This window comes from Musca autumnalis, unplaced genomic scaffold (assembly GCF_047663935.1).
Source record: "Musca autumnalis isolate F117 unplaced genomic scaffold, ASM4766393v1 scaffold_125, whole genome shotgun sequence".
Classification (NCBI taxonomy): Eukaryota; Metazoa; Arthropoda; class Insecta; order Diptera; family Muscidae; genus Musca; species Musca autumnalis.
Window position 1 is genome coordinate 219,709 of NW_027411673.1, and position 22,820 is coordinate 242,528.

The 22,820-nt window shown below is 36.6% G+C and overlaps 1 long non-coding RNA gene across 1 annotated transcript; it reads right to left on the minus strand.

The window, feature by feature from the left end:
* Positions 1–2,429: 2,429 nt before the first annotated feature.
* LOC141391820 (uncharacterized) lies at positions 2,430–3,750 on the minus strand. Its single transcript, XR_012409722.1, has 3 exons — positions 3,435–3,750; positions 3,250–3,355; positions 2,430–2,763 (listed from the first exon to the last, which is right to left on the minus strand). It is a non-coding gene; the product is annotated as an uncharacterized lncRNA (long non-coding RNA).
* Positions 3,751–22,820: the final 19,070 nt, after the last annotated feature.

Here is a 22,820-nt window from a genome sequence, read left to right on the forward strand (position 1 = left end):
CACATATACAATTTGAAGGCTATTCGATTAAAATTGACCGAGTTATAGCAAAATCGGGGAAAAATATATATGGGAGCTATATCCAAATCCGAACCGATATGGACCAAAGTTGAAATTTTTCATTCCTATGCCCTTATAAGTACTTGTGCAAAAATTCATCAACCTAGGTCAACTCCTTCTATTTTTGTCCACTTTTGTATGAAGCGGCAACACTGTGTGTCGCCTCCGGTTTTAAACAGCTCGGCTGGTAGGCCATCAGCTCCTGCTGCATTATTATTCTTCAGCCGGTTTATTGCTGTCTTTACCTCATCTTGGCCGGGTGGTATACATTCAACACCATCTTCTGGGATTGGATCTGTGGTATTTTCGTCGACTTCGCTACTATTGGATACCAACAGTTTGGAAAAATGCTCTTTCCATATCATTAGCACACTATCTGTATCAGTTACCAGATTACCTAGCTGGTCTCTACAGGAGGATGTGCCAGTTCCAAAGCCATCAGTTTGATGTTTCACTCTTTGGTAGAATTTTCGGACTTCATTCGGTCTCCTGTACATCTCGCTTTTCCATCTCTCTCTTTTACCTGCGGAAAAGACGTTTCTCCTCTCTCCTTTTCTCCCGATACTACTCTCGTGCGCTACTGATTGTAAAGTAGCCCTATATGCCGCATTTTTCTCTTCGGTAGCAGGACGACACTCCTGGTCATACCATGGATTTCATGGTGGGGGTCCCTGTATCCAAGTATGGATTTTGTGGTTGTTTGCATAGAGTGGGCAATATTTTGCCATTGTGCTGATAAGTTATCGGGACGAGGAGTGCCTTGGTTAAGCAATTGGGCTAGTTGAGTGGAATATGCTGTGGCTATCTCTTGTGTTTGCAGATTACCGATGTCTAACTTCCGTCTTGTGTCTGTTGGCACTTTGTTTGCTACGTTTAATCTGGTACGTACCTTTTCTGCAACAAGGTAGTGATCCGAGTCTATGTTTGCACCTCGGAACGATCTTACATCCAACACGCTTGATGCATATCTTCCATCTATCACAACCCGATCAATTTGATTTCTTGTTCTTTGATCTGGAGACAGCCAGGTGCCCTTATGAATATCGAGATGCTTAAATCTGGTACTGCTAACTACCATGTTTCTTGCAGCTGCAAAGTCTATCAGCCTCATACCATTGTCCGATGTTTCACTGTGGAGACTGAATTTCCCGGCTGTTGGGCCAACGAAATTCACCTTTCCAATTTTTGGCATTAAAATCGCCTAGAATAATTTTACTGTCATGGGAAGTTTCTTCTAAGCGCTCGTAAAATATATCTATGGTCTGTTCGTCCTTGTCTGTCTAAAGCTGATGTTGAAGAATTTTGCTTTTAATCGAATTGTAGCGAGTCTTTCATTCACTGGGATGAAACTGAAGACCAGATGTTTTAACATCCGACCAACTACAAATCTGCAAACAAACTCATGATTTGTGTCATGGCAGCTATAATACAGTGCATCACCTTTAGGTGTTGTTGTGACGCCTTTCCCATTCCATCGTATTTCCTGTATGGCAGTAATGTCGACCTTGTACTTTTCAAGTACATCTGCCAATGCCTATACTGCACCTTCTCTATAAAGTGTGCGAACATTCCTGGTGCAGATTCGCAGATTATGGTCTTTAAAACGTTTGCGCGGTTCGTCAATTTTAGAGGGGTTTGTTTTTCTTTTCTTTCGCTTTTTCATAGTAGGCTGCATTTTCTAGGGGAGTGTTTCTACGCCCAAACCCAAGTTTTTAGCGTTCTTAAGGGCGCGGCATATGTTAGATCGGTACCTTTGACGGGTGTTAAAGGCAGCTCCCCAGGTAAGGTCAGTGTCCACTTGAGATGAAAGAGGGACCAAGATAAATCCTGGGCTTTGTCATGTTAAAGTCGGTCAGGACCGTTCCTTTGTATCTTTCATCCCCTTATTGAGATCTAAGGAACGTTTTTCTAGTTGGTTGCTTGCTTCCATTTTGATCGGTTTGATATCTGAAGACTAAAATCCGAAAAAAAAACTATAATGGAAATTTGACCTTCACGATTTTGACATTGAAGATGAGGTTTACTGGATGTTATGTGTTCACATATAATATTCGTTAGGACGAGGGCTATAACTTTGCTTCCGCGTGTAAACCCAATTTCTTAGCCGTTAAGAAGATATGTGCCTGACAAAATGATCTCTATTGACATCAAAGCCTCATGTTTTTGGGGGCCCATAATCGCGAAAGATGAAGTGATAGGGAAAAAACGCCTGGACACGTGTCTTCTTAGTTTTGGTCTTCTATCACGCTGCGGTGTCAAAATATGGCTAATAATTTTCTTGTCGCATAGTGAAATCCATCGAAACAAAACGAAATAATAAAATGTATAATAATGTTTATTTATTTTTTATTGAAAACAATGGAGCCTCTTAGCCAATTACAAAAAGTCTTAAAAATTATGTTTTTACTTTCCGACTTTTTTTAATATAAGCATTATAATAAAAATGTCCAAACATTGCAATCATAAAAAAATTCTGTATATAGGCTATCCACATCCAGAACGAATTCACACCGCAATTATGGACAAGTAATGGAATTGTAAAATGTATTGCCACTATGACAAATTGTATTAACTGCATACTGGTCAATATTTTTTTCAATGGGGTTAAATCAATCTTCGGCTTGGTGGCAGCAATCAGATAATACGAGTACATAACAACGTGAACAAATGAATTCAATATACCCGCTACTGTTGCATGTGAGGCTGAAAAAAAAAAACAATAAACATTTAAAACCAATTATTCGAAGCAGAGAAATAAAAACAAAATACATATGAATTAGACAATTTTCAAAGAGAACTATTTTTCTTGATTTTTTTAATTCTTTTGAGAGAAAAAATCATTTGTGAAGCAATATACGTTGTCGCATAATGATTCAGTAATCGAGTTTCCTGGCCAAGAACCCACTTTTTTATCGTCACCGATTGTTAATGTCTACATGGGATTCGATAGTAAATATATTGATACTGAGGAAACCAAAAACTTAGGTCAAAATGTTGGAAGGTTTGGGTGTGGTGTGCTCCTATAGACGACAATTTCAGAAAATACGTAAATCTTGCAAGGTATTGTGTTCAATGTTTTTTATTGGGTAGGACTATTGGCTTTAAGAACCGTCTTAATAAAATGGCGTAGCGTTTGCACGAAGTGAGCTATTTTATATGGTGGAGGGTATAAATTCAACAAATACTTACCAAACATTTGCGACAAATATATATAAGTGGCAAGAATCATGCCGGCGTGATGATATAGATGTAAGAAAGTCATTTGGTTAGTTTTCTTACGCAAAACGAAAAATAACTGCAAGAGTAAGGTTATGAATATAATTTGTTACAATTAGCTATGTCTGCATATCAAATTCATTCCATTTTATATTTACCGTATCAAAGAAATCCAAATATTTTGATATATAATACAATACTCCTGGTCGAACTAGCCTCATTGTTGCTGGTCTTCTATCGTGTGGATTGTATGGTTCACACTTTAAACTATAATCCGATCGCATAATGGTGTAGCGGACAATTTCATAAAATATAAAAGCGTTTAAAGAGATTTGTACAATGTTGTACAATTGCATAAACTTCTCAACTTTAAAAGGTTTTCTGTTTTCCATGAATTTTTTTCCCACTACCAATATTAAAAATAAATAGAAGAGTATTGAGACAACCATTAGCCATGGACTGCCTAATACAGGATGTGTTGTTATGCGTTCATCTGGAAACAAAGGAAAGGCAACATATATTAAATGTCTGTTCTTCATTAAAAGTTATCAAGTTTCCTTGAAATGTGAAAGTTGGCAACATTAAAAACTATTCCAAAATTTACACAAATTGGAGAAATAATATCAGAAATATTTTTTTACATAATTTAGTGGTTTCCTTATTTTAGTGGTTTATAACTGATAGCCATGACAATTTTCTCCAAGCATTCAAAAAAAAAAACACATCTAAATATCTAACGAACACATCACTTGCCTATTCTTAAAGTTGTAACACCATGTACAATTCCTTGATATAACACCTTTAGTAAGAGCATTTTTATTATTTTGTTTCCTCTTCATGGATTAGAACACTTAGAACGTCTGCTAAATTAATAGCAACAGTGACTAGAATTTATTTAGCTTTAAGATAAAGTTTGCAATGCGACTTTATATATCATGCGTCTCTATCCAATGCTAAACATGTTGTTATTTATTCTAAGATATATAATAATGCAATTGAATCAAATCTTAATTAACCTACAGTTGGGCGGCTATATGTTTGCAAATGCTTAAAATGGATATGATTTAATAAACATTGATTATTTGGGCAATAAAATATGTATCTCTGGCTTTTACTATTATGAAAACATTTTGCCCCATTAGCCGATTTCCAAACGCACGGATCTTTTACTTTATTTTTGATTCCTTCGTAGTTTTGGCCTTCCATTGGGGCGAACACACTCAAATGGTTCGTATTCATATGCCTTTCGATTATACGGCTTTCGTGAAAAACTTAAGGCTCGAATGCACAAAAAGTCGACTTTCCGCCATTTTTATACCCTACACCACTATGTGGGGAGGGTATTATAAGTTGGTTTTGGCCAAAAAGTTTGTAACGCATCGAAATAATGGTCGTAGACCCATACTTATATATACCGAAATGAATGTCTCAACGAGCTGAGTCGATCTGGCTATGTGTGTCCGCCCGTCAGTCCGTCCGTCCGTCTGTCCATCTAAACCTTGTAATCACGCTACAGGTCGCAATTTTGATCGGATCGTCACGAAATTTTGGATGTTGATGGGGGTCCCGGAGGGGAAGAAGCCTATTGATTTTGGTGATGGTCGGATAATATTTAGCGGTCGGAATGGGCAAAAAACTTATGTGGATAAAAAGACAACGTTTTTTTCTCCAAAGCGAATATCTCAGCTTCTATACGGGGTATACCAAAAGCAAAACCTGACAATAAAAGTAGAAAATATCGCCTTTCTAATGATGTAAAGTAGGTTCTCGTAGGTGATCAAACAACGAAGAAATCACAATAGTCGCAAATAAAACCCAAATTTTCATTTTTGCAATTTTAATTATAATGACGAATATCACAGCTTTAGTTGGGGACTTTCCAAAAGCAAAGTCTGGCTGTGAAAGTAGAAGATCCCATCTTTACAATGATGTAAACTAGGTCGGCGTAGGTGACCAAATAACGGAGATATCGCAATAGTAGTTAATACATCCCATTTTTCCACTTTTTTTTGGAAATCATGCTACAGGTCTCAATTTTGATCGGATCGTCACGAAATTTTGAGGGTTAATGGGGGCACACAGATGAAGAACCCTATTGATTTTGGTGATGGTCGGATAATATTTAGGGGTCGTAATGGGCAAAAAACTTATTTCAAGAAAAAGACAACGTTTTTTCCAAAGCGAACATCTCAGCTTCAATATGGGGTATACCAAAAGCAGAACCTGGCCATGAAAGTAGAAAATATCGCCTTTCTAATGATAGTAGGTTCTAATGATAGTAGATGAAAGTAGGTTCTCGTAGGTGATCAAACAACGAATATATCGCAATAGCCGCTAATAGAACCCAACTTCTTATATTTTTGATTTTAATAATAATGACGAATATCACATCTTCGGTTGGGGATCTTCCAAAAACAAAGTCTGTCTATGAAAGTAGAAAATCCCATCTTTACAGTGATGCAAAGTAGGTTGGCGTAGGTGTCCACATAACGGAGATATCACAATAGTCGGCAATACATCCCATTTTTTCATTTTTTTGTTATCACGCTACAGGTCGCAATTTTAATCGGATCGTCACGAATCGTTGGGGGCTAATGGGGATCCTACAGAGAAAGAAGCCTATTGATTTTGGTGATGGTCGGATATTATACAGGGGTCGGAATGTGACAAAAAAAAATATTTGGAAAAAAGGCCAACGTTTTATTTCAAAGTTAATATCTCCCTTCTGTAGGAGGTATATAGAAATCAAAACCTGACAAGGAAAGTAGAAAATATCACCTTTACAACGAAGTAGGTTGTCATAGGTTGTCAAACAACAGAGATATCGCAATAGTCGGTAATGCATCCCTTTTTCCATTTTTGTGCAATCACACTACGAAATTTTGATCGGATCCTCACGAAATTTTGGGGGCTGATGGGGGTCTAACACAGAAAGAAGCCTATTGATGGTTGGCATACATCCCACTGTTCCATTTTTTATTTGGGTTGTACTGTCGATGCACTTAAATGCGTTTCAAAAAAATTGACCTGTGTTAATGAAGACATTCAGAGCAAAGGCGCTAAGCTATCCCTATTTTAATATTATATGAACAGGGGTAGTGGTGTAGGGTATCACATAGTCGGCCCGGCCCGACTATAGCCTTGGCTCACTTGTCATTAATGCGATCCGTGACGTATATATGTACATATGTATAAAAAATTACATCGGTTTTAGCATACCCAAAATAGTCGACTACGAATAATATTAGAATAATAGTTGACTCCGTCTTTCGAAAGTCGATTAAGAATAATCGATTATCCGGTTTTCCCTAGTTGACATGACCCAGCCAACACAATCGTTTTAGCTCGATTGGTCGGCTGGTATAGCTGGTGGTTCATACTACACACAGTAGTTCAGTATCGTTTTATTTTCAAATTCTGTAACGTTTGAAGGGATTAGAGATGGTCTGTCTGCAATTTTGACGTATCTGGCATACATTTCTGACGTACATACGTCGGAAACATATATACGTCGGAAACGTCGTAAACCTAGCCAAACAAACAAGGTTTTTAACAGAATAAACAAACGAATTTTATAACCTAAAAATCGATGTTTTTTCATAATAATAAAACTCAATTTATTATCATTTTTTGAGATCCTATTTTATTAATAAACAGGCATTAAAAGAAATGAAAGAGGCGAGAGATTAATTCAATTCTGCCAAGAGTATAAATACAAAGTTACTAATACGCTGTTTTGCCTCCATCCGAGGCGTTTGTATACTTGGAAGTCGCCACAAGATAACAGTTAAAATATTGTGAGAAACCAAATTGATTAAATCTTAATAAATAAGAGATATGCTTCCTGTGTGAGCAAAGGTTCCACATATCCTAGCGCTGACGTTCCCTCAGATCATATCCTTTTACTTTGCAAAATACACATAAAACTGGCAATCACACGCAAGAAAAAACCGCAGAAGAACGATAATTTTGATAGACTAAATAATGAATTAACGAGGTACGCGATAAAAACCCGACTAAACGCGGAATTGAATAACATCGTAGAAGATAGCGAAAATATATGGGATGATGTTAAAGGACTCATCAACAATATAACTATAAATATGTTAGGTACTACAGCGTCTAATAGAGAAAAGGCATGGGTAACAGACGAAATACAAGCTCTACGCAAAGAAAGAAGAAAATACAAGAACATAAATTATGAAAAATACTGGGAAATAAATCAGGAAATTAAAATCGCAACTCGGGCGGTAAAAACGCACAAATACAAAAACAATGCCAGGAAATTGAAAGATTACAAAATCTCCACGACGATTTCAATCTCCATAAAAAATTGAAAGAGGCATCCGGGATATATTCCAGAAGATCATCCACATTTCTCTTTGATGAGAATAATATAGCCCATTATGAAATTGCGGATAAGAAAAAACTCTGGGAAACATATATAAAAGCTCTTTTCACAGACGAAAGTCGAACACAACTACAAAATACAGAACATCAAAACGGTGTAACGATAAGACCTATTACAGAGGAGGAATTAAAATCAACTATAAAATCCATGAAAGACAAAAAAGCAACGGGTCCGGATGAAATACCCACCGAAGTACTCAAATTAATAGAAGGAAGAAATATACAATTAATATTGAGATTATTCAATCAAATTTACTCTACAGGACAATACCCTCAAGATTGGCTGGAATCGACATTTGTAACCATACCTAAGAAAAACAATGCGAATTCGTGCGGCGATTTCAGACTAATTAGTAGAGTTGTACAATCTAGTTCATTTGAAAGATCTAATTCAATAGCTCAGCTCTTTAAACTGAACTAGGTCAGTAATCTAGTTCATAGTTCACTGTCCAGTTCAATCATTGGGATCAAAATCGTTCACCGGCTCTTAATTGGTCGTTTGATGAAAACGCATACATACACCAAATACAAACAAAAGACTAATATAATTTAACTACTCCATAACAAAAATATTACATTTACATAGTTTTTAGATTAATTAATTTTAATTTTAGATTAATTAATTTTAGAAAAAACATCCTTCATTAAGGTGGCTGGCAAAAAATCGTATGTTGTGTGTGTGTGTAGAAATTGTCATTACAAAAAAGCTTTGTGTGTGTGTGTGTTTCTTTTTATTTTTTCCCTTTTTTTCTATTCAAAAAGGCAGATTGAGTAAGTAAAAAGACACACCTATTGTAATATGTTATGTCTCGTATGTCTTTGTAAAAATTTTAATTTTCGGACAGCTATTCCATGTACCTTGATCCAAAACATAAACAAACTGATCACATTACAAAGGCATCCCTTAACATAGACGACGCCGTCACTTTATGTATTTGTGAACGACATGTTGAACTAGATTGTGAATCGTTCGTTAATCGTACGGTCACCGACTGATTATAGTTCAGTGAACTATTGAACTATATCGACTGATCTAGTTCATACGCTCTTTTCAATGAATCGTTCAATTGAACTAGTTCGTTCATGAAATATACAACTCTACTAATTAGCCTTATGAGCCATGCTCTAAAAATCTTTTTAAAAATAATACACCGACGAATATACCCATTATGCGAGATGCATATGGGTACGACACAATTTGGATTCAGAGAAGGCAGGGGTACCCGCGAAGCATTGCTTGGAGTTCAGGTTCTAGTACAAAAATGCCGCGAAGTTCAAAAAGACGTATTTCTTTGCTTCGTGGATTACGAGAAAGCATTTGATAGCGTGAAACACGATAAACTAATGAATATTTTAACGGATATTGGACTAGAAGAATGCGATAAAAGATGTATTCAAAATCTATACTGGAAACAAGTATCAAAAATTAAAGTGGATGGTGAATTATCTGACAATATCCCAATTTCAAAGGGTGTAAGGCAAGGATGTATTTTGTCACCACTTCTGTTCAATCTATATTCGGAAAAAATATTTCAAGAATCAATAGCTTCCACATTACTGGCAGGCTTACAACGACTAGTAGATGCACTTATGAAGACTAGTGAAAAATATGGATTAAAAATCAACATAAGAAAAACAAAATATATGATTGTCAGCAGAAAACAGGTGGATAGTAATGTACCAATGATAATAAATAACACACAAATAGAAAGAGTAAGAACATATAAATATCTAGGAGTGCAGATAAATGAACAATGGGATATGTCAAGCGAAATCAAATGTCGAATTCAAGCAGCGAGAAATGCATTTTCTAAATATAAGAGAACGCTGGCCAGCCATGATATAAGTCTATCAACAAAAATACGTTTTGTCAGATGCTACATATTTTCAGTTTTATTATACTCTGCCGAAACCTGGACGCTAAAGCTAGCAGACGAAAAACGAATTAATTCTTTTGAAATGTGGTTTTATCGCCGTATCCTAAAAATTCGCTGGACAGACCGCGTTTCAAATGAAGAAGTGCTACGAAGGATGTCGACATTCAGAGAACTCATACGCAATATAAAAAGCCGAAAAACATTCTACTTAGGACATGTAATGCCTAATGAAAAATATAAGCTGCTCCAAGCCATTATCCAAACAACTATAGAGGGAAGAAGACCGAGAGGCAAAAAAGAAAAATCGTGGATAAGAAACATCCAAGAATGGACGGGTCGACAAGACGAAAGAAGCCTCCTGAATGCCGCAAAGAATAGAAACCTCTCTATAATATAATAAATCATATATACATATATATATGCATATTGAATTGTTAACAATGTAACACATATTTGTATGATCGCTAACACCCGAATACGGGTTGGCAAATAAAGAAGAAGAAGAAGATAAAAAGATTTCACTCTAAAATGTACATTATATATATATTTTTATATCATATAGACATTATGCCCATGTTTGTTTATTACTTCACCCGCAAATTCTTTGAATCATACGTAAAGTAGTGGTGGTGTTCGGAAAATATTGTAGATGGTGTGCTAACTGCGTAATCCAATTTATTGTTCAACTATTTCAGTTATTTTAAAAATTAAAATATTAATAAAAATATGTTATTTTCAAAAAAGGTACGGACGCTCTTCGATAACAAAGACAGGCTAGCAAAATTATTGTTAAGTGAAAAATATCGACACCTCCAAATAATAGTATACATACATACATACATATGTTCCCACAACATCCCTGAAGGGACAAGGGAGACTTCTCTCATATCAATGAGTGCACGCCGATTCATATTGGCTCAATGATATGGGACCTACTTTTTATTGCCGAGTCCGAACGGCGTGTCTTACGACACCACTTGTAGAGAAGTTTTTCATGGCTTAAATACTCAGGAAATGTCGCCGGCATTACTGAGGGGGAATTTTGCCACCGTTGAAAATTTGATGTTGCTTGGCCTGGGATACGAACCGCAGACCTTCTGAGTGCAAGGCGGACGTGCTAACCATTGCACCACGGTGGCTCCAAATAATAGTATGCTAAGTCTAAAAAGTGAGTTTTGCAGGAGAAGCTCTCAAAGTGTGGAAATTTTTTTGAACTTCAGTACTATGCTAAGTCAATACTTGTTTATAACTTCTGTTCGGATTGACCGATCATTACCAAAATTTGACAGAATTTAATTTAAAGGACGTTCGACACCTCCAAATAATAGTTTGCTAATTCTGAACAGTGAGTTTTGCAGGACAAGCTCTAAAAGTTTGGAAATTTCTTTGACCTTCAGTACTATGCTAAGTAAATATTTGTTTATAACTTCTGTTCGGATTGTCCGATTATTACCAAAATTTTACAGAATTTAAGTTAAAGGACGTTAAATATAAAAATGTAAAGAACTTGAAAACATGCTAAGTCGACTTAGCATACTATTGTTTGGAGGCGTCGATATGATGATAACATACATTTTTTGAGGTTTATGACGTTTACTACTTTTTATACGTTTTCTACGGGTATATGACGTTTTCGACGTTTACAACTTTCTTACCGTCGGAAACCTAACAACATCTCACACATTCCAAATTTCATCAAAATTGGACAGATCGGGCGAAAATATACATGGGAGCTATATCCAAATCTAAACCGATTTCTATATAATTTGGCACACTTATTTCTAGACCGAATTCAGTCACACATTCCAAATTTCATCAAAATCGGACGTATATAGCGTGTTTGGTGCAACAAATACGTCAACTCGGCCGAAAAAATTATATGGGAACTATATCCAAATCTCAACCGATTTCGATATAATTTGGCATACTTATTTTCAGATCGAATTCAATCATACATCCCAAATTTCATCAAAGTCGGACTTATATAGCGTGTTTGGTGCAGCAAATACGTCAAATCGGACGAAAATATATATGGGAACTATATCCAAATCGGAACCGATTTCTATTTAGGTTGGCACATTTATTTCTAGACTGAATTCAGTCACACATTCCAAATTTCATCAAAATCGGACGTATATAGTGTGTTTGGTGCAGAAAACACGTCAAATCGGCCGAAAAAATATATGGGAGCTATATCCAAATCTGAACCGGTTTCGATATAATTTGGCATTCTTATTTCTAGATCGAATTCTAGACCGCCTTCAGTCACACATTCCAAATTTCATCAAAATCGGACCTATATAGCGTGTTTGGTGCAGCAAATACGTAAAATCGGGCGAAAATATATATGGCAGCTATATCCAAATTTGATCCGACTTCGATGTAGTTTGGCACATTTATTTAAAGACTGAGTTCAGTCACACATTCCAAATTTCATCAAAATCGGACGTATATAGCGTGCTTGGTGCAGTAAATACGTCAAATCGGCCGAAAATATATATGGGAGCTATACCCAAATCTGAACCGATTTCGATGTAATTCGTCACGTTTATTTTAAGACCGAATTTAGTCACACATTCCAAATTTCATTTAAATCGGACGTATATAGCGTGTTTGGTGCAGCAAATACCTCAAATCGGCCGAAAATATATATGGGAGCTATATCCAAATCTGAACCGATTTTCACCAAAAGCAATAGCGATCTTCCTATGGCTAAAAAAATTATTTTCCCTTATTTTCAGCTTTGTAAGTCCCAATTTACATTGGGCGAGTTTACTTGCGGCAATTGTCATTTTGTAGGAGAGAGAGGTGAGGCATATGGTAACCCTTTGCCTCTCAGCACCCTCTCTCACCCAGAAACTGACAATTGCCGCAAGTAAACTCGCCTAATGTAAATTGGGACTAAAAAAATTAAAAAAAAAAATAACTAAGAGAGAGCTATAGTCGGACGGGCTGACCATGTTATACCCTACACCACTTGCCCTGAGCATTAGGTTTGCACGGAAGTTATTTTATATTATTGCGATACGTTATATTTTGTTTTAAAATTTGCATTAAGAACGAGACAAAAAACATTTAAAAATAGCATTAGATTACTTTTGCCGAATTGACAAGTAAGAGAGCATCAGTCGGCTGTGCTGGCGAAGAGATCTGAGGTCTAACCAAAAGAAAAGCACAAATTTTTGTCTGGGATTTTGTCAAAAATAGGGATCTATTCTGGTCTGAACAGACCTCCATACAAAATTTTGTGAAGATTGGTCCATAATTGCGGCCTGTAGCGTGCGTACAATTTTTAATGGACGGACGGACACACATCTCAAAATCGGTTTATCTCGTCGAGATATGAAGATTGGTATACCAAATTGGGGGTCTACGACGAATATTTCGCGGTGTTACATGAATTTTTCGAAAAACAAACTTATAATACCCTTTCCACATTGTGGTGTAGGGTATAAATACTGCTTGGGTTTTCATAAAATGTGCATTTGTGTAATGTCCTGTTTCACTAGGACGAATCGAATACTCATTCGTTCGAACTACTTCCAAACTTCTGTTTAAATTCGAATCGTCTTAAACGCCGTACACATTAGAGCCTTTTTGCCAGGTTAACCTTCTTTATGAGGATTTACTTGACATATAACCAATGGAATTGACATTTGAAACGCAGTGGGTTTGTTAAATCCGGTTATATATAAACGTACTATTAGAGAAAAATTAAAACATAAAAAATCTATAATTAATATGGGAAACGATATGGAAACAATTAAAAAAGTATCAGTCGGTTTTGCCGACAGAGATATACCCTTAGCCTGTGAGAATTGAACCGTTCATCTTTTGACAATATCTAACGAGGGTATAAACATTTTTATACCGACAAAATGTGCCTAATCGAAATAATGGTTTTAGACTCCAAGTATGTTTGGACGAAATCTGTTTCAGACAATTTGGAGTCGATTTAGCAATGTCCATCTGTCTGTCTGGCTGGTGCACGCGATAACTCTCGAACGGATGAACTGATTTGGTCCAATGTTTGGACTTCGTAATATTTTGTCCAAACTTTGCTTAAGTTCGGTCCACTCCTTCAGGTACCTCCCCCACAAAAGATCGAAAATGTTCTGAAAAATTGAGCTTACAATAACTCTTAAAGGTAGGTACCGCTATAAGGGGGCTATACCAAAACATTAGCCGATATTGTTCATATTCATCCAAAAATGTGCTACAGCACCTGGTCAAATACAAAATCGCTTAGATTTAAAAATTAGCAAATGAACGATTCACAGAAGAACGGTAGACGCCGTTTAATTCAAAGTATTCAGATGGTAAAAGGCGTGGACCAAATAGGCAACGGGTAAATCCTAAATATTACAAAGACACTGTAAAACATGGAGGCGGAACATAATGGTCTGGGATTTTTTCTCGGGCCAAAGGATTGGACCAATTTATAAAATTAATGGAATTATGGATCGTTTCAAGTATCGTAACGTATTAAAAGGCGCGATGTTGCCTTATGCCGAAGAAGATATGCCACGTAGAATGACCTTCCAGGAAGATAACGAGCCAAATCATGTATCGAAAGTGGTTAAGGAGTCCAAAACAATTCGACAGAAGTTCTCCATTGGCCTGCCCAATACCCTCAACTTAGCACCCGATTGGGACTTGTGGGAGATCGTTAACACAAAAATCAACCGAGAACAATTGCAAAACCAAAGAAAGTTTATTTGAAGCCCCAAGAGTAGCCAGCAATAATTAATCATTTAATATTATCTATGCCTAAAAGATGTGATTGTGTCACCCAGAATAGAGGATTCGCAACGAAATATTGATTTCAATAGTTTTTGTTGTACTACAAATTGGGGGGTGCTTTAGTTTTGTCCGCTTATATTTGCGACCTAAAATGTTTTTTGAATTTAAACTTTTGTTTATTAAATTCTGATTTCATTATTTTTGTGTGTTTCCAATAATAAAAATATAAATAAATAAAAAGTACATTTATAACTTTGATTTCTTAAAAAATTATCATATTAAAAAAATGTACTGAGGGGGTGCTTTAGTTTTGTCCGACACTGTACATGATGATACGACATCGAAATAATGGTTTTAGACTCCATATATGTATGTTTGGACGAATTTGTATATCGTAATATTTTCACCAAATTTAGTTTATGTTAGAAGATAGACCATACCTTCGAGTAAAACATGTTGACTTAAATGGCGCTCAAGATTACTCTTGGGTGAGAGTAAACGGTTTGGTCCAAACTTTGCACATCGCATATTTTCTTAAATAAATGATAAAGTACCTGCCAAACAAAATTTACCTTTGGCTAAGTGCTGATCACTTAATGACTTCGATTGGGATTGTTTTTGGGGTAGCTTCGTCGCCGACTATATTCGATACCTTAATCTTGATGAAATGCTCCTTCCATGCATCATCTTTGGAGGAGAATGTGTATGCACCGTATCTGGGGTTTTCCACTGCGGTAAAATTTTCGAACTTCATTCTGGCTCCTGACCATCTCGAGTTTCTCATGTTCCGTCCTATATTAGAGTGTGGTTTTGACGGTACCTTCCGGTTCTTGGATTTTGACGATTTTAGCTAAAATTTTTAACCGAATTAGCAGTAATAAGCATTTTAAGTTCACAGTGGTCACAAAATTTCGCCACCAAATATTTTTAAAATAGGTTAATGCTATGGTATAGATCCCATATAACTGTACCTTCCGATTTTCGGCATTTTGAGGATTTTAGCTACATTTTATAACCCAACTAGCTGTAATTTGAGATTTGAGGTTTCCAGTGATCGCAAAACTTTTACATCAAAAATCGTGAAAAATTTTTGCGATTTTTATACCCTCCAACATAATATGGAGGATATAATTAAATTTACAATTCCGCATGTAACACATCGAAATATTCATCGGAGACCCTATAAATATATTTTTTTTGTCAGGGTAAAATTCTAAGTCGTTATAACCATGTCCTTCTGTCCAAGATACAGCTCGCAATTTTTATGATAAAGATTTGTAATTTGGTATAGAAGATATAATACTCCTAGGATGGTATTGCAAATGTGATATATGGGTCCACGTTTTGATATAGCCCACATAGAACGGTACCACCCGATTTTTGATATTTTCGGTTTATAACACCGAAATGGCTGAATTTTGGTACGTAGTCTTCGTTGGGGGTACACAACTTTTCCCCAGAATTTTGTCGGCATAAGCTCACTCCTTCATATAGCCCCCATAGAACGGTACCTCCCGATTTTCGGTATTTTGAAGGTTGGGGCCGCAATATTTCGCCGAAATGCCTGAAATTTGGTGTTTAGTCTTCGTTGTGGGTGCAAAACTTTCCACATGAAATTTGAAGGTATAGGTACACGCCTTCATATTGCCCTCATGGAAGTGTACATTCCGATTTTCGGTATTTTGTAGGTTGTGGCTTCAATATTCCACCGAAATGGCTGAAATTTGGTATTTGGTCTTCATTGGGGGTGTTTAACTTTCTCTTCTAAATTTGTCGATGTAGTCCACGCCTTAATATAGCCCCCATAAAACGGTACATCAAAAATTTCGGTATTTTGAAGATTGTGGCCTCAATATTCCACCGAAATGGCTGAAATTTGGTATTTAGTCCCCGTTCCACCTACAATTTGTAGGTATAGGTTTACGTCTTCATATTGCCCCCCATAGAACTGTACCTCCCGATTTTCGGTATTTTAAACTCTTCGGAGATGTTCTTTCCTATTTTAATTGAGGACCGAGTATCAGTTAATGTCATTTTACAAAGTCGAATGAGCTTTGCAGGGCTGTCGAAGGCTGCTTTATAATCGACCAAAAGGAGGTATGTCTATAGGTTTACGCCTTCATATTGCCCCTATAGAACTATACCTCCCGAGTCTTCGGTATTTTAAAGTTTGTGGCTTCAATATTCCACCGAAATTGCTGAAAATTTTTATTTAGTTTTCCTTGGTGGACCGTACAGGTTTACGCTTTCATATATCGCCCATAGAACGGTACCTCCCGAATTTCGGTATTTTGAAAGTAAGCCACATTGTTTTACCGAAATGGCTGGAATTTGGTATTTAGTCTTCTTCATTAACGAAAGGAAGGTAACACTTGAGTATGGGGTTATTCGACAAAAATGTAAATGTTTTATCTTAAACAACATATTTTTTGTCCATATGCAAACACCTAGTTGGCTCACTGTATGTATGTATATTTATGTATTAAAATATTTAATCAACACCATTTTCTCAAGGTTAAAAACTGTACAAAAAAGTAGAAAAATAAATCAATCTAAGCGATTAGCATTGCTTTAAGCAAACAACTAAAGACATTTTAAATAATTCCCAAACGTAAACAAACTGCATTGCATCAATGTAATATTTGAATAATTGGCATTCCTATACATATGTAATGTATTTTATCGCTCATATACATAGAGAGTGGGGTAACTCAAAAAAATCAATTAATAGTAAATTTACTGGAATATCTGCTAAATTCAATAAACTTATTTATTTTATTTATTTCATATTTATACTTATAAATAAATAACAAGTATAAAGGAAGTGCAGAGGTCAATGAACTTATATTAAGACCCTTTGAGGCAGTATTGCACTATGACCATACTCCAACTTATGTACAAAAATAGCAGAGGTATACTAAAATAATAAAAGACTTGTTAAAACATGTTGGGATTATAAATTTGTTTTGTATATTATTGTTCACCTTTGATCTGTAGTTTCTTCTTCTGTTTATTTGGCTTGAGGTCAGTAAAATTGAGAAGAAATAAAATTTGTATTTTTCTGTTACTTAAAAAGAACAAAAATGTTACATAAATATATAAAAAACACAAATATAACAATTATTACATTGGATTATTAATCTTTCTTAAATGTAACCGCGAGTTCCATCCTCTTCTGTTGACAGAATATTTCCAACTAATGCTTTTTGTGTTTTTCAATTATGTTCCTATAAATTTGAGCACAAGTTTCCGTATCGGTTTAAAAATTCATTCGGTTTTCTTTAGGGACATTTACAATATTTAGCATTTCTAAAAAATATCATCTTTTGTTATTATTTTACTGTGCTAAAAATGCTAAATTTTTGAAGTCTGTTCTTCTTTTGAACAGTGAGCAGCGAGGGCAGTTTTTTGCTTATTTTGTGCCTTTTTGGTATGATTTGTGGGCGCTGTGTCTAGTCTTAAATTTTGATTTTGTTGCGCCAGCATATGTCTGCTGACATATGTTGGACCCGTCACAATTGCATTTGACTTCATATACACCATTAGATTTGTTTTCGGGTGGTGTTTTTGATTTTGTTGTGCAGAAAAAGCTGCTGTTGGCATTGTTGCTTTCAAAGGCCAGTTGGTATTTATCTTTATTGTAAATGTTGGAAGCGACAAACCTTTCGGAAAATCATGGAATGTACGTTGATCATTTGTATGTTTTTTTCAACCTTTGTTATGGTTTTATCTGTATTTTTGTTCTCAACATGTTTTATCAAGTCCTTTATTATTTTTGTAGGAAAAGCATTCACATAGGGGATGGAAGATACCAAGGAACGGTCCTGACCGGCTTTAACATGGCAAAGCCCAAGATTTATCTTGGTCCCTCTTTCATCTCAAGTGGACACTGACCTCCCTGTGGGGTCACCTGGGGAACTCCCTTTAACACCCGCGCGTTCACACATATGAACGTTAAAAACTTGGGTTTGGGCGCCGGGTGAAAAAACGAATGAAAAGAAAAACAAACCCCTCTATAGTTGACGAACCCCGCAAACGTTTTAGGGGCCATGATCTGCGAATCTGCACCTGGAATGTTCGCACTCTTTATAGAGAAGGTTCAGTTTACGCATTGGCAGATGTACTTGAAAAGTACAAGGCTGACATTACTGCCATACAGGAAATACGATGGAACGGGAAAGGCGTCACAACAACACCTAAATGTGACGCACTGTATTATAGCTGCCATGACACAAACCATGATTTGTAGTTGGTCGGAGGTTAAAACATCTGGTCTCCAGCTTCACCCCAGTGAATGAAACCCTCGCTGCAATTCGATTAAAAGCAAAATTCTTCAAAATCAGCTTTATTTGCGCGCAATGCCTCCACTGAAGACAAGGACGAACAGACCAAAGATATATTTTACGAGCGCTTAGAAGAAACCTATGACCGTTGCCCTGCCCATGACTTTAAAATTATACTAGGCGATTTTAATGCTAAAATTGGAGAAAGGAGAATATCTTTGGCCCAACAGTCGAGAAATTCAGTCTCCACAGTGAAACATCTGACAATGGTATGAGGCTGATAGACTTTGCAGCTGGCTGTCGCCAGATCAAAGAACAAGAAATCAAATTGATCACGTTGAGATGGATGGAAGACATGCGTCAAGCGTGTTGGATGTACGATCGTTCCGAGGTGCAAACATAGTCTCGGACCACTACCTTGTTGCAACAAAGGTACGTACCAGATTAAACCTAGCAAACAAAGTGCGAACAGACACAACACGGAAGTTGGACATCGGTAAGCTGCAATTACAACAGATAGCCACAGCATATTCCACTCAACCGGCAGAACTGCTTAATCAAAGCACTCCTCGTCCTTACAACATATCAGGGCTATCGCAACACATTGCCCACTCCATGCAAACTGCCGCAAAATCAGTACTTGGATACCAGAGACCTCCACCAAGGAATCCATGGTATGACCAGGAGTGTCGTACTGCTACCGAAGAGAAAAATGCGGCATATAGGGCTACTTTACAATCAGTTTTCCGCAGGAAAAAGAGAGAGATGGAAAAGCGGGAGTGTGAACAAATCGAGATGTACAGGAGACAGAATGAAGTCCGAAAATTCTACTAATGAGTGAAACATAAAACTGAAGGCTTTGGAACTGGCACATCCTCCCGTAGAGAGCAGCAAGGTAATCTGGTAACTGATACAGATAGTGTGCTAAGGATATGGAAAGAGCATTTTTCCAAACTGTTGGTATCCAATAGTAGCGAAGTCGACGAAGATACCACAGATCCAATGCCAGAAGATGGTATTGAATGTATACCACCCGGCCAAGATGAGGTAAAGACAGCAATAAACCGGCTGAAGACTAAAAAGGCAGCAGGAGCTGATGGTCTACCAGCAGAGCTGTTTAAAACCGTAGGCGACACGCTGATAAGGTGTATGCATCAGCTAGTTAGCTCCATCAGGCAGGAAGAACGCGTACCCGACGATTGGAACCTGAACCGCCTGTGTCCCGAGAAAGGAGATAAGACTTTATGCTCCAACTATAGGGGCATTAGTCTTCTCCCTATCGCCTACAAGATAGTGTCAGGGATATTGTGCGAACGACTAAAGCCCATGGTTAACGAAATAATTCGACCATACCAATGCGCGTTTAGACCTGGAAAGTCCACCATAGACCAGATATTTACCCTGCGGCAAATTCTGGAGAAGACCCAAGAGATGCAGATCGACACCTACCACCTTTTGTCGATTATAAAACAGCCTTTGGCAGCCCGCTACGTTCAAAGGTATTCCAAGCAATGTCTGAATTTGGTATCCCCGCAAAGCTCATTCGGCTTTGTAAAATGACTCTAACTGACACAAGATCTTCAGTAAAAATAGGAAAGAACGTGTCCGAAGAGTTTTATACCAAAAGTGGTTTCAGGTTAGGAGACAGCCTTACGTGTGATCTTTTCAACATCCTGCTCGAAAAGGTTATACGAAAGGCAAACGTCAAAAGAAGTGGCACAATCTACACCAAAGTGGGTCTGGCGGTAAACGGCGAGAAGACCAAGTTGATGTTGTTGACGCGCAATGCGTCCATTGAGATCGGACCAACTGTTGAAGTCGGTTCCTATAACTTTGCGGTAGTAAAAGACTTTGTATACTCGGCACCGCCGTAAACACAACAAACGACATCACTTGTAAAATAAAAAGAATGAATTGTATTGGCCAACAGATGCTACCTTGGCTTAAGTAAGCCCTTCAAAAACAAAGTCACAACTCGTCAAAGAAAAATAACGCTTTACATAATCAGAAGGGAATGGAATTTTGTATAATAAATCAAGCAGGACTCGGGATACATGAGGAAGGTTTGATTTTTCTAAATTTACAATACATTAGGTGTCGATCTGCTACAAATAACCACATCTGCTCATCAGCATCTAGTCTTTTAACCCACATTTTTGGAGTTTACCTCTGATAAATTGTTTTGTATCGCACTATGGATTCGACAACTGACAGCTTCTAATACATATAACAATACTGCAAAAATTTGTTGAGAGAAGTTCTGAAAAAGTTCTCATCTCAGCCATTTTCTCAGTAGTACCTAGTTATAGTTTATTTTGAGAAACGATTGGAGTGGGATATCACTTTCGATGACATGCAATGCGAATATCCTCAGGATTACCTTCCTCCTCATCTATGTTATAGTGCGGATATGGTGGAAAAATCGGTATATCGAAATTATTTTGGGCTTCACTTTCCACAAAATCAAGAACAAGTCTATAAAAGTTTTCATTTTAGTTGAAGTACACGGTGTGCCTTAACAAATTTAAATGGAAGGTGCTTACACCTCGGAAGTTTTTGCTGATTCTATAACTACAATGCTCATAGATGAGAAATATCAAGAAACAAAAAAATCGCCGGAGGGATTTTAAAATAAATCGCGATTTAAGTTCACATTTTTTAGGAGTTCTTAAGGTTTTCACGATTTTGCTTGGAAACCGCGAGCTCTATGTAAAGGGGACTAAAGAAAATGTTGTAGCAGAGAAAATTCTCCACAAGATTGGCCTTTATGATATTTTCGTAGGTTTTACCGTTTTTGAGATATGAAAGTTCAAATTGGGACAATGCACTGACTGTATCGTCCCCTTATAAAACAATATTATGCACAGTGCCCCTTAACTAACTTTATATGGAAACCGCTTACACATGGGATGTTTTTGGGGATTCTGAAACAGCAATGTTCATAGATAAGAAAAATAAAAAAAAAAAACAGAAAAAATCGCCGGAGGGATTTTTAAATAAATCGCGATCAAAATTTACAATTTTAGGGTTTTTTAGGTTTTCACGATTTTGCTTGGAAACCGCAAGTCGTATCGAAATGAGTCTAAAGAAAATGTAGTAGCTGTGAAAATTCTCTACAAGACTGGCCGTTAGGTTTTTTCGTAGGTTTTACCATTTTTGAGATATATAGGTACAGTTCCAATTTTTAGGTTTTTATCTTAAGTCTTCAAGATTTTGCTTGACAACCGCAAGTCATATCAAAATGGGACTAAAGAAAATGTTGAAGCTGTGAAAATTATCTACAAGATTGGATGATTTATTCTTTTCTAGGTTGTACCATTTTCAAGATATATACGTTTAATTTGGGAAATTGCAGTAATGACATTGTTTTATAAGGAAGCGATACAGTCAGTGCATTGTCTCAATTTGAACTTCTATATTTCAAAAACGGTGAAACCTACGAAAATATCATAAAGGCCAATCTTGTGGAGAATTTTCTCTGCTACAACGTTTTCTTTAGACCCATTTACATAGGACTAGAGGTTTCCAAGCAAAATCGTGAAAACATTAAGAACCCCTATATATAAGCATTGTAGCTTCAGAATCAGCAAAAACTTCTGAGGTGTAAGCACCTTCCATTTAAATTTGTTAAGGCACACCGTGAGTATATTCTAAAAAATAGATACATATCAGCCCATTGTACTCGGTTCTTTAAAATGAACAAACCAAAACTGTTTTTCACAAAAATGTTAAAACATTTGTCTCAGTAAAAACGTATTTTTTGCACGGGTGGTAATGGGTTAAAGTTTGAAGTGTCTTTTCTCATTCGGTTTTCTTTATAATACAAAAAATGTCGTCCACATATTTTGTTAATATCCTAGGTTTAGTCGTCAGTTTTATTATGGTTTCGTCAAGGAGTTTCTCCATTACGCTGTTATTGGCGAGATTGGGGTCCCCATTGACATTCCTTTAATTGTTGAAATACCTTGTCCTTATATTGAAAATACCTTGAATCCTTTATACACATTGCCAACATTTCAATGAATAAGTTCATTGGAAAGTCGGTGTGTTCCTTGATGTTTGTCCAATTTTCATTAATGGCTTTGATCGCCAAGTTAACAGGGACACTTGGGAATAGCGAAACTACATCAAACAATATCAAGATCTCATAGTCTTCAATACGTTGTCTGTTAATTCTCGATTTAAATTCTATCGCCCCTTTGATATTGTGTTTTAAATTAGTTCTTAATGC